Source organism: Rhamphochromis longiceps, linkage group LG17 (assembly GCF_057381845.1).
Source record: "Rhamphochromis longiceps isolate RC_006_pf linkage group LG17, R_longiceps_female_GT1.1, whole genome shotgun sequence".
Taxonomy (NCBI): domain Eukaryota; kingdom Metazoa; phylum Chordata; class Actinopteri; order Cichliformes; family Cichlidae; genus Rhamphochromis; species Rhamphochromis longiceps.
Genome location: NC_140573.1, coordinates 30,479,050 through 30,491,889, shown reverse-complemented (window position 1 = coordinate 30,491,889; position 12,840 = coordinate 30,479,050). Strand labels below are relative to the sequence as shown.

Sequence of the window (12,840 nt, the reverse complement as noted above, 5' to 3'; positions counted from 1 at the left end):
GGGTTTGTAGTTACAGACCACTTTGAATTTCCGAACAATTGCTCAGGTCTACTTGTGGGAGTTAACTTGTCTTGTGGTTCCATTTTGACAGCGTGCAATCGGTCTCGAACAGACTGGTAAAAGTTTGCCAATAATCCCATCTAGTTTATAAATGCATTCAGGTTGCCAGTACTTTGCAGTCAATCTGAGCTGATCTGTGGCAATGAGCACTACTCATTTCCACTGTGTCTCTTTGCAATAGAGAACTTAACTCAGCTTGTTAGCAAATGGTTGTATCTTGGTTCTAGTCTGTAAACGCAAGGCTGCTGAGTGGCTGTGTCATTTAGCAGTTATTTTTGCTGTCCTGCAGCAACAACATCAATACTCGTCGATTCTGAATTTCTGTTTTAAATCTGAGTTTCTGGCTGGACTCTGAATGCAAATAGTTAATGTGAATTTCTTTCTATGTTGACAGCAACTGATTTCGCAATTTTTACAATTCACCACAGTTAATTGCTGTATTATCACAAACAGATTGCCTGTAATCACCAGCTTGACCCCATTCAACTGCTAACAGACAGCAGACTGATTTCATGTTCTTGCCATTTTATCAGCGTCTTGATGCTCCAGAGTTGCTTTGATGATGACAACTGACTGGTCACAGACGTGGTCCTCATCCATTTTAAAGGCTCTTTGGACATGGTTGCAGTTTGAAACCTTCATTGGTACTTTTTGTGGAAATCTTAATGTCTTACTGCCACCTAAAGATCAATGGAATAGTGTGAAATAATTAACTTTACTGTGCAAATACAATACAAAGAAAACAAAGAGTTAGTTTAGTACTAGTACATTTAGTTGATGGTCAGAATTATTAGTCAAGTTCTATATAGTTTTAGCGTTTTAATCATACAGCATGTTTGTCAGTGTATATAGGTTTTTGAAATTGGTTACAGTAAGCACCAGAAATCCTCTTTAATGTCATATCCATAGTTAATCATCCACCTAATAAGCGTTGGATACCTTTGTCTCAGTGCTGCAGCACGTATCCCAATGGGGCTCACTTTACTGCATTCTTCCATCGAAGGACAGGGCAAGTACGCGATGGTCCCGTGGGTCCTATAAGCAACAAGATGACTCACCTTCACAAATTATTTCACAAGTTCTTCAGAGTTTGTTGAAATGTCACTTTCTTTTTCCCCTTTTACCTTGTCCCTTTGCCCAGGTGCTGAATCGACACACCATTGTCTGTTGGAGCAGAGCATCGATCCCTCCCCCAGTCAGCACCTCCTCACTGATGGAGGCGAGAGGGAAGAGAGCGATTTGCTTAGAACAGCATAGCCATTTTTATACTAAAATTGCTGAGACAGAGAAGAGATGCGCTGATCTGTGTAAGATACACTCCCGAACACTGATGGACGCGATAGACTGTAACCTTTTGGCAAAGTTTCAAGGTGGTACATCAATGGGAACAGCTTTCCATCTTGTTGTGGTCTTTGTTGCTGTTGTAATCTTTGGGGCACAAAGCCTTTATTCTGACAAACACCTTTAGCCTGCTGTTCTCCCTCAAGGATTCTGTGGCTTCTTTTAGTGCTACCTGTTCTCCAGGGTGAACCACAGCTTTTTTCGTCAACACCAATATAGCACCTTTGTCTAAATGCACTTTCCTCCATTTCCACAGTGACATTGCATTAAAGCCCCACGGTTTCCCCGCTGCCATCGTCCCTACCCCCCATCATGCAGACAGGGAGGGCTTTTTGTAGTTGGTCCCCTCCTCCTGTAGGCTGTAATCACCCTGAGAATGGGGTAATTAGGGCCACTGTAGGGTAATTACCAGAGCTTGAGTTGTTTAATTACGGCCTTCTCTGGAGCTGTCTGATGCCAGTGACAGTGGAGGCGCCACTCACCGATAGAGTGATTTCATCCTCTTGACTGTACCAGGCGGTGAGGGACAGAGAGAGGCGACATAGTAATAGAATGAGTAGGCGTGAGTGGGCGGGATCGGAGGAGTTACACTGAGAGGGAATGAGAGAGTTAAAGGCAAAAGCAGACGATCTAGACTTGATAAATGTATATGTCAACAATGGCATGGGGGAGGCAGGAGATAACAAAGCAAAGCGGAGATTATTTTTGAAAAAAAGTTAAACCAATTTAATTTATTTGACTGTGTGTGTTTGTCTTTGCTGTTTTTCTTTGGTATCACTTACAGTATTGCAATCCAGCCTATGCGGATTTGGTGCAAAGTCAATAGAAGAAAGCCAGCAGAGTTGTTTTTGGAGTATATATCATGTACAGTTTTAAAAACCTTAAAAAAGAAGAACTCTAGTTATTGCCTGAAAAAAGAAGAAGAAGAAGAAAACATCTATGAGAAGAAAAGTGGGTGATGTGGCAAACAGGCATCCCACTGGTGGCAAATCGCTGCTTAAGGAATCACACATGAACGTGACTGAGAGAACGAGGGCTTCCCTTTTGCCCTTTAGTTTCTTCTAACCAGCCGTGACGGCCATCTTGGACTGCAGCAGTAAAGGAGTTGCAGACCTGAAGATTTGTGGGGCAAAGGGGCGGGGGGTCAATCCCCCAAACTAGGGGAAAGGAATTCACACGGGCAGCCTAACATTCCCCCAACTGGAAAAATGATTCTGTCTGCACACTGTCTCTGACTAAGCCTAAAATAGAGCATGGTGAGAAGATTCCCGCCACCCACAGACCACAATTCTAAAATCCTAACCAGACTAAGATCAATATACACTATGTGATTAAAAGCTTGTCTGAATACTTTGAACAGATGTAGAAGGTGCTTAACAAGGAGTCTCCGTCACGAGTTTTTATTTAGCTGAAGTGGAAGGTTTTAACTCAGTTCAGACTAACCCAACAGCAACGGAAAGGGTCTGCTAGACATATTTGCATGCATTGTTTACCAAACATCATGCTCTGCAAATCTTTGATCTTTATGACTGATGACTGAAAGGCATTTTTATGGTGCAATGACCTGTTGAATCTTTGCTCGGATTCCAGCGTGAGCATGCGAGCTGTTTGTATTTCCACTGTACCAGACGCTCGTAACTCAAAACACCAGATGAAGATGTAAGGGCAGAAAATATTTCCTGACAAATGTGTTGACTGACAGCGGCCTGTTGACCATTTGAATCTTGCCCCCCTCCTCCACGCGCGTCGCTCCTCTCAATTCTTAATTTTTAAGAAACCTGCATGTATTTTTAGTTTGGCTACAGGAAACACTCACTGAACCAGAATTTTGGCTCAGCTGATCCCAACTCGTGAACACGAGGCTGACAGACATGTGTTTTCATATATGCTCTTCAAGCAGATGAGTTCGAGTTATTGTTAATGTTGTGTTGCAGATGTGACATGTTATCATTCTTTGGCATTGGTGCCTGACAGATGTTACGGGATGACAGCGGAAGCTCGTTGGGGATTAATGGTGATAGATGAACTGGCTGCTTTTTCCCGGCTGACAAACCGCAGTAATGCGGGGAATCGCCTCTGCTAGAAGACAAGGATGACTGAGTCTGACACCTTATTTTAAAGACCGCAAACCCGCAACTTCCTCAATATATTTTTATTTGTTTTCAGATAGAGTATATAAAGACTCTGTGAATGTCAGTCAGGTGGAACCGCGGGTCATATGAGTGTAAAATGAGGCGACACCAAAGGCTTGTTGGGAAGTGCTATTTCCAGACTGCCTCGCCTTCCCCAGCAGTTACGACGCAGAGGCGGATGGACATCCTCGAACATCTTTGACACTCTGCACTCACTATCTCTGTCACCAAGTCTGCTAATGTATTTTAGTATGCGGAGACATCGCAATTTAGTGCAATCATTTTTACAGACAACCAGCTTGCGAGGGTTCAATGAGCACTTTTCTCTTTGAGGGCCCATCCATATGTTTTGCATTATATCTGAAGTGTTTTACATGTGTGGTGTCCTCTCGTAGGTTATTGAAGATGCAAGTGTTTAATTGTTACACGTTTATGAGCGATATTTGCTTTTTTTAATGGAGTCGCAATCGCAAGCTATTCGTGTGCTGCTCCTTTGATTGGCTGCTGATTGATTGCACAACATATAATTAGTTGCTTCCAGCGTAGCTGATCTTTCAGCGTCGAAGTTCCCACACTAAAATAACTTCACTGCATTTAGAACTGATCTCTTTTGCCAACATGTTTGCCGCTCACATACAGACACCTGGCAGATGTCTCAGTTTTTGTTTTTGTTTTTTAATTAAGATAAGACAAAGTGCTTTAAAAACAGTTTCAAAGCATGTAAAAAAACCTAAGAACTTCATATCAGTGACCTTCGTCAGCTCAAGCTATCTCCTGCATCCTGCATCTGTGAATCATTTCTCCAATTAGTGATAGAAAAACAGCCTAACACTGAGAACTGAGACAAATTCAGTCGCGGAGTGAAAAAAGGCAGCTCGTGTTTGATCTCTGCAGGCAACGGTGTAAAGAAACCTTCACTGAAACGTGTTATCTTCAGAATAGACTGCAGCCTCACCTCCTCCACCTCAGTGACCTTGTCATTTGGCTCTCCATCTTATCAGAGAAGGGAATGATGTCAGCACTCATCTCTTTTCGACCATACCAAGGGGGTGAAATGGGACTCTCCTGCAGCCAGTCTGTTAGAAATATGTGTAGCGGAGGTCCAGTGATTTAACAGGAGACCGTGGATCGATAACAGCCTGTAGTGTGAAGACTGAAAAATGCTGGGTAGGTTTTTGCAGAAAATAAAAACAAAATAAAAAGCCCTCTCTGTGGATTCTGATGTGTTTCCAAAGTCACATGAGGGTCTGTGTAATGCAGTTGGCTGCCAAAGTCTGGTTTTTAATTGGCTCCCTTGTGTTGATCATTGGACTGTTATCTCCCGGACTCCTGAAGCAGCAGTACGGTGCTCCTGCCTTGCTGCCTATTAGAACTGACAGTTTAGCATCCATCACTTAATGTGTCCAATTTCTCATCCTCCTATCACGGGGAGAACTCTGACTACTGCGGCTGCCCTATTTTCTCTTGTTATTTCTGCTTTGTTGTCCTTTTGTTTAGGTTGTATGGGTGGATGCAAAGTAGCGCTAACCCCCCAGTCTTCTGGTGTCTGTCAATCAACTCAGCGCCTGTCCTTTGTGCATCACGTCACTTTTTCCAAACGCCTTCAGCAGAGATGAAAAAGCCACCTGACCCCTTTTTAAAGCGAAGCTCCGCTTGCAGCCCTGTGATCGTTGTACCGTTTGTGGCCTTCCCCATGGTTTGCCTTTGCCCCCACATTTCATGGCTTCAGACACTCTCACTGAGATCAATCTCCCAAAGTCCCGACCCCCTGATGGGACTCCTTCTGAAAGTGCTAATGACCCCGTTTGTCTAAGGAGCCACCCGGTCCTCTTCTCTTGTGCCTGCCTCCTTCTAGGCCCAGCTCCGTCTTCTCTTTATAGTGATTACTTTGCCAGTTGTGGCTTTCTTGTCTGACCTTAACTGCCTTGAGGGCGGAAGACAGCTGAACTTTTGCTGCAGGTCAGGGCATTTGGTGGGAGAATAGTGCTGGTCTAGTTTTGTGGGGAACACTCGGGGCAAGCACCTGCTGACTTGCCAGTGACACAGGTGCTGACAAGTCAACGAACGCGCCTTATAGCGCAGATTTCTATATTTATACTATTCAGCCTACAGCTTCAGATTAAGATTTGGTCAAGTAAATTTTTACTGTGTCGGTTTGATAGACCCACGAGGATAAAAAGCTGTCAGTAGGAGAACTATTAAGTATAAACGTCAGTGCTCGCTGGATGTTCACACCCTGAAAATAAATCAGAAATTCTGTGTAAATCCTTCTCGATCACAACATGACAAAGGACCAGCTGTATCATTTCCATCTGGCTGCATTTCAATAGCACCAACAATTTAAGGAATCTGATATGGGAGCTGCGGCTGTGTATCCGATGTTTTGCAGTGATGCGCCTTTCCTCTGTGTCAGCGGTTAGGATCGCAGAGAGATCATCTGAACTGTGATGACGCTTTCTTGGGCTCAGACCAACTCTACATTATCCATGATACATGAATTTGCTGCTCTCCACCCCCTGTGCTCGAGGCCTCACATTACCATGAGCCCACAAAGTAATTTGTAGACAGATAATTTCGATGACCTCTGACAGAAGCTACGCATTGTTTGCTATAGCCCTTCTATGGCAGATTTATTCTCAGGGGTTCAGCTCATTGCTCGTTTCGGGGGAGCTGGCAAAAGTCTCTGCGGTGGCCCAATTAGTGGTTTTGGAACATGGGGAAGTGATCATTGTGAGTTAGTAAAGCACAATAATGGACGTCATCATTCTGCATCTGCAAACGCATATAACCGGCAAAAGATAAATACACATTTTAAAGTCCAACTAAGTATCTCCTGCAGGCTGTGCTCAGGCGAGGTGCCATGAAAATCTGCTCAAATAGCGGAAACAGAGACGCAGGAATCAACTGAGAAGGCAGCCCGGGTTCATAAGTCAATCCCTTGTGCAGATGCTGTTTATTTTTTCAGTTGTAATCTTTGATGCTGGGTTTATTTGTGGACCTGTCAGTCTTTTATAAACATGTGGATACCTCAAAGTGTGTCTTATCAACCCCTAGTCCAGGATTTAAATATGGGAAGAAAAGATTGTGACTCGAAAAAATGGTATTTTATTTAGCTACATAGCAATCTACTGATTCCATGTGGTTATCTTAATTTGCTTGTAATGTAATCCTGTAATAGATAAGAGCATATGAGGATTGTTATTTCCAGTTAATGTATCTGGAGAGTATTCAATTTTCCTCTAAGGCGTTTCCTTTTTCATATTGTTAGCAGATTTTGCAGTAAAGTGTTTGTGGAGCTCACTTTCCTTTTGAGACAATGTCTGTTATGCAAAAATGCTCATTCAGTTGTAGAATGTCTGAAGCTTTCCAGTCTTCAATAATTTAGCATAAAAAATGACTCTGGAGGATAATGATCTCTGAAAAAGTTATGACAAGAGAATATAGATTGGGTAACACTTTCATAACCTACTGTTATACAAAAGTAGGTTATGAGGTTTCAGTACGCAGGCTGGGTTAACATGCATTCATCATTGGTTCAGTTTATCCTTAATTTGTAACAGAGCTTTAGTTGTTCCTAGTTCATTCTTAAGTTTAATGAAAATGTATTTCTATTTTATAAAACCAAGTAAACTACTGTGCAAAACTCTCAATTCACTCCTCATTTTGCAGGGAAAATAGGCGTAAACTTACATAAAAACACAGTGCAGGAGAAAATAGAGTTTGTACAATACTTAAAAGCTTAAAAGCTAATATTTGGTATGACTATCTTTATTTTTCAACAAAGAATGAACTCTCTTAGGCAACCATTCTTCTAATTCATTTAAGCAGTCTTCAGGAAGGACATTCAGAGCTCTTCTTTGGCTATTGGGTCATTTTTATTCTGTTCTTTGCTGCAATAATGTTGAGATCTAAGCTTCGGGTATGTTTTTACTGCACTGGCAGTGAGTTTGAAATTGTTGTCATGCTAAAAATGAAGCGGTTGCTCGTCAGATCTTTTCCAGATACTGTTAAGTGGTGGATCCAAATCTGTTGGTACTTTTCTGCATCCATAATATCATCAATGTTGACAAGATCCCCGACACCACTGGCTAAAATGCAGCCCCAAACAATGACAGATGGCTGTAGATACTCTCTGTTGCAGCTCTCTCCTGACCTCCTCCATACACATTGATGTTGATTTGAACCAAAACTTTTACAATTTTGATGTATTTTTTGTGACAGTCTCCAAGTAACAAAGTATCTAAAGATACAGTTTTATTTATTTTTTTCTTTAAAGTTTCTTTGGCAAGTTATCAATATTAGTTGATTCCTTGAGTTAGGTAGGGTTTTTACACTTGACTGCCTCACAGATCTGTGTTTTGTGGCTTACCAAAGAATAAGCCTCCTTTGAAATTGGTCAGGTGCAAAGATTGGACTAAAAGTGATTGAAAGAAGTTTGAAAGACCTTCAGAAAGCCTGGAGAACTCAAGACTACTTTAAAAATATTACCAAAAAAGTCAGTCTCATTGAAAGCAAAATAAAAAGAAATTTTTACACAGTACTCAAACACTATTAAACAGCCTTTATAAACATATTGAATTGTTTAAACTGTCATTCTGAAACCTTCTCCCCCTAAAACAGGCTTCTTAAATCTGATATGCCAACACCTCTTCAAGAAGCTTTTATTTTATTTTATTTGACCATCTTAAGCTAACATACCATTGATGATAATGAGATTCTAGTTATTGGTTGACAGTTATTTTTAGGCTATGTGACTACTATTTTCTCAAATAAACATTACATATCCCCGTAACATTTTTGTGGATGTGGGCAGAGCTGTTTTTGAAAAGCCAACCATTTCTTTTTTTACTCACTTTTGCAGCATAGTTAGCAGTCACACAGTGGGCAGTATAAACTTGCAACACATCCACAATAAGCATAAAGACTTCATTTTCGGCACAAAGTGGTATGGGAAAAATCAGAAAGCCAGTCACTGGAGTACTTTCTGGCAGATGCACTGATTTTTGCTGTAAAGGTCTGCTTTTGAATGAGTCGAACTTATTGCTCCGGTACCTGTGAGAAAACCACTCGGTGTACTTCAAGTCTCCAGCTTGATTAGCTGAGGGTTTGGGTTGAGTGCTCCGAATTCTTGTGGTTTTCATTTAAAGCCTTGAGAAGAGTCCAAATGATCTTGTTGCAGCCCCAGAATAACTTCTCCATTTAGTGAAATCTGTGTCGAAGCAGAGACATCCAAATGGTCGACTTCATGCCTCTTGGATGATTAACCAATAGCAGTCAGTGATGAGCCATGGGATAAGTAAACGCTTAATTCTGCACAACAGTGTAACAATTTCTAAAAGCCAAACCTTCAGATGGTTTCCTCCTGTCAGGATGCTTTTAATCCAATTCCAAGAGCAAATTATTTTTGACGTTGCGATTCATTTATGCCAGATGAATAATTACAGAAGATGAAAAGTTAACCTTTAACACACTCTCTGTGTTGCTATATTTAAAGCTTCTATTCCAACATATTTTATTACATAAACATGATCCGTTATCCGTTAATAAAAGCAGCCAATAAAATATTCTGTGCACACAAAACCAACACAAACATCAGCAGAACACAGACTCTGTCAGATTTATTGTTTTAGGCCTCACAACAGAATCACATCATGTGTTCAGCTGTCAGGAAATGGACTGTTTTGTCTACCCTCTTTGCTACATTATTGTAACTTTTGCAATATTGCAATAGTTCTCTGGGCTTTATGAAGGCCAAAGTTTTTCTTTGGTCATTGGCTGCAGTCCAGTCTTTGTACCTGACCATTTTCAGAGGAATGTTTTTGTTTTCTGTCTGTTAAACCACTTAACACTGACCTATGAATCACAGGCCAATTGGATGACAAAAGAAGTAGTAAACCTGAACAATGATCTATTGTAACTGAAAGTTGTCCTTAAGAGACAGGAAAATCCAGCAAAGGACTGACACATGACCTGAGATGTATCTGGCCCTTCAGCTGATACGTCTACTGTTACTACTAAACTAAGGCCTCATCAGAAATGTTGTCAGTGGAAGGGTGTCTATCAAAGATGCTATTCTTTGGGAAGGCAAACAGGGAGTAAAGGCTGCCGTACGCCATATTACACAAAAACTGGACAGGTCTTATGGAGTCATGAATCCAAATGGGAAATGTTTGTTTCAGATAATAATCATCAGTGTCTACAAGCCCCTATAAAACATGGAGGAGTCTCTATCATGGTTTGGTGCTGCGTTTCAGTAAGAGATGTTGGGGATCTTATCAAAACTGATGAAATTATGAATGTAGAAGACTTGGTCCAGTATTCAGTACCATCTGGAAAACATCTGATTGACGATGGCTTTGTTTTTCAGCATGGTAATGATTCTCAGAGTGTGGACCTTAACATTATTTAAGCAGAAAATAGAATAAAAGCAACCAACATGTAAAGAAAAGTTTTGAATATACATCAAGAAGACAGGAGATCTATTCCTGAGAACTAAATGAGAAGAGGTTAGGTGTTGGGGGGGAGAAAAAGATGATCATACCAAATACTGACTTTCAAGCTCATTAAAATTGTAAAAATAACTATACTGTATTTCCATGTATGTTTGAATATATTTCATTAAATTGCTGTACTAATTTACAATTTCCTAGCAAAATATAAAGAAATGAGGAGTGACTCGAGACTTTTGCACAGTAATTTATTTGTACAAGTAGATGTACAAAGAACAATATAAAATTACTATTCTGTGCTTTAGCTAATAATTGAGTTTACATTCTTTGTGGCCTTTACACTATATAGAATATACATGTTTTTCCTGTTTGTTAATAAGTAATTGAGATGGGTTAAAATGCAAAACGGCAGAATAGGCATTTATTAATCGAAATACATGACACCATGAAGACAAAAGGCTAAAGCCAGCCACCCCTAAAGCAGTTAGATACCTTTTTATTTTTCCTGCCGCAGGCACTTAGTTGGAGGATGTCAATTAGGTGGGACAAAGACCATATAGAGAATAAAGTGCTTTAAACCAACACAAAGGATAAAGCAAACAAGTATTCATAGACTTCTATCAATAATTCAATAGCAAAGAGGTCATAATTGTCACACAGATCAATATTGTTTCTGTTTCTCCACCATCGAGCCCCTCTCTGCTTCCTTAATCTTTCAACACACAGCTCCAAAGTTCCAAATTTAATGCTATAAGGTTTTTTTAGAAATAAAAACAAATTTTGTGCCTCTGTCTTTTTTCTTTTTTAACACTTAAATTGTAAGAATTGATTTTTTTTTTTTGGTGATAATAGACTGTTTTGTATCTTTGTCAAGCTGTTCTATTTTTTGAGTTTTTAAATGTTAATCAAACACAAAACCATGTTGTCGTCTTCTCCATTGCTCCAAGCGGCGGAGAGCTTCCATCACAGCTGGAATCAATAACGCTCTTCCAAGGAATGTGATGCATGAATAGATAATTACTGTGACTGTGGCATAGGAGGAACGTCAATGAGTTGCAAGATTCCATAATTACTCTTCAGCATGTGAAAATAAATGCCTGCAGTGCTGATTCTATTGCTGTGAGTGTTAAAAGATGCCTGCAGAGTCACAGCAAGCTTGGAAACAAAAGTAGGTTACAGCCTGAGAACGTGAGGACGAGCTGCACGGGGGCCGGTGTTGCGTTCGACCACATTACAGAGTGAAAATAACAATGGAACGATGCTTTACTCGCACTTTTTAATTTTTAATTTTTCCTGCTACTATTGTGAGAGCTGGGCGCTTCAGGTTTCAAGTCCACATTTTAGTCAAGTCCAAGATGGTGAAAGCTTTTTGCTGCTCACTCGTTGGTTGAATAGAAAACGGGTGCATCCTTGTTTGACTGCTCTCCGTTCTCCCAAAGAGGTGAATCGGAGGTGAAGGGCTGAACAATGGACCATTCGTCATTAAAAGTCCCCCATGTTTAACTAACCATGGGTGATATCGGTGAATGCCTCCATTGAATGCTTTGTGGTTAAGCTGTCCAACAGTGACGCCATGTATCTGTGTTTTTTCTACACTTGACAGAACAAGAGGACGTCAGCGAAACACACAAGTCTGATTTCTTCAAGTGCTTTCATGATGCAATTCGCAACTTGGGCATGACGGCCAAGTGCAGCCACAGGAATCCATTACAGAGGAGCAGAGGCAGATTTTAGACACGGCTCTATGAGGCATAGATGAAAAATAACCTTTTAGTGCCGTGCTGTGTTATCCTCTGGGAGACACCCCCCATCTCCATTGTGTATATGTGCTGGATATTGTTAGAAAAGAGAATCAAAACCCAATTTAGTGTTTGAATTATTTTCCTTCAGTACAGCCAGAGACTTTCCTGTAGGTATATGGGTTCACTCTCCACCAACAAGAACCCTTGTTGTGGTGTAGTGTCTGTGTTGTAGCCATATAGCAATATAACAGATCTCTTGTGGGATGCTGATTGACTTTGAAATGGGACAGGTTAGCTGTGAGGTATCTGAACAGATCTAATGGACCCGCAGGAGCTTCCCAAGGGGGGACTAGCTAGTGAGGGTCAAAATGGGGTCATGTTTATTCAGTGCGTCTTGGAGTGTGCCAAAAATCACATTGCTTCCTCCCTGTACCCCTTACTACATTCAGTTCTTCTGTGTCTCCAGGCCTGAATGATCGCGGGCTAGGCTCAGGCCACATCTGGATGCAATTCCCCTTTAAGCCAGTGTAGAGAAGTCCTACTGATAGCCTTCAAGCTCGAAGCAGGGAGATTCTTATATAACGAGCACGGAAGGGAGATGAAATTGTAAAATAGAACTGCTGTTTTATATTCTTTGTTTATTCGGTGCACTGTGGTGTCTGTCAGCCCTAAACGATCGCTTGTGCTGTGGGTTGTCAAATCTGTGGATTTAGACAAATGTGACATATTTATATGGATATTCGTAGCCTGTTGGGATTAGGCGGGGGGAGCGCAGTTTCATATTTTAGGCCTGTTTAAAATGGGCAGTCACATTTCATTAAATTCAACCAGATTTTCGAGTACCTGCCAATAGTTAACTGCACTCCATGCGAGTGATACAATTGAGAAGCAGAGCGTGAATGGGGCAGGAAAAATATGGCAGCCACATGTATGACAGAAAAAGAACAAGGTGAGAAGATTAACCAGTTTTATATTAAGCAATCCAGACTGTGGCTCAGTTACAGTAAAAGCAGTGTATTATCGTCTGTGAAGACTTGGCACTCATTTGACTTTTAGGGCCATTAAGCTATTACTAAGCTGGTTGCTTTACATTTTTATCAATACTTGGAAGAGAAT

General features: G+C 40.9%; 1 long non-coding RNA gene across 1 annotated transcript; it reads right to left on the bottom strand.

Moving 5' to 3' along the window:
- Positions 1–997: 997 nt before the first annotated feature.
- LOC146649945 (uncharacterized) lies at positions 998–5,368 on the bottom strand. Its single transcript, XR_014908069.1, has 3 exons — positions 4,489–5,368; positions 1,185–1,270; positions 998–1,095 (listed from the first exon to the last, which is right to left on the bottom strand). It is a non-coding gene; the product is annotated as an uncharacterized LOC146649945 (long non-coding RNA).
- Positions 5,369–12,840: the final 7,472 nt, after the last annotated feature.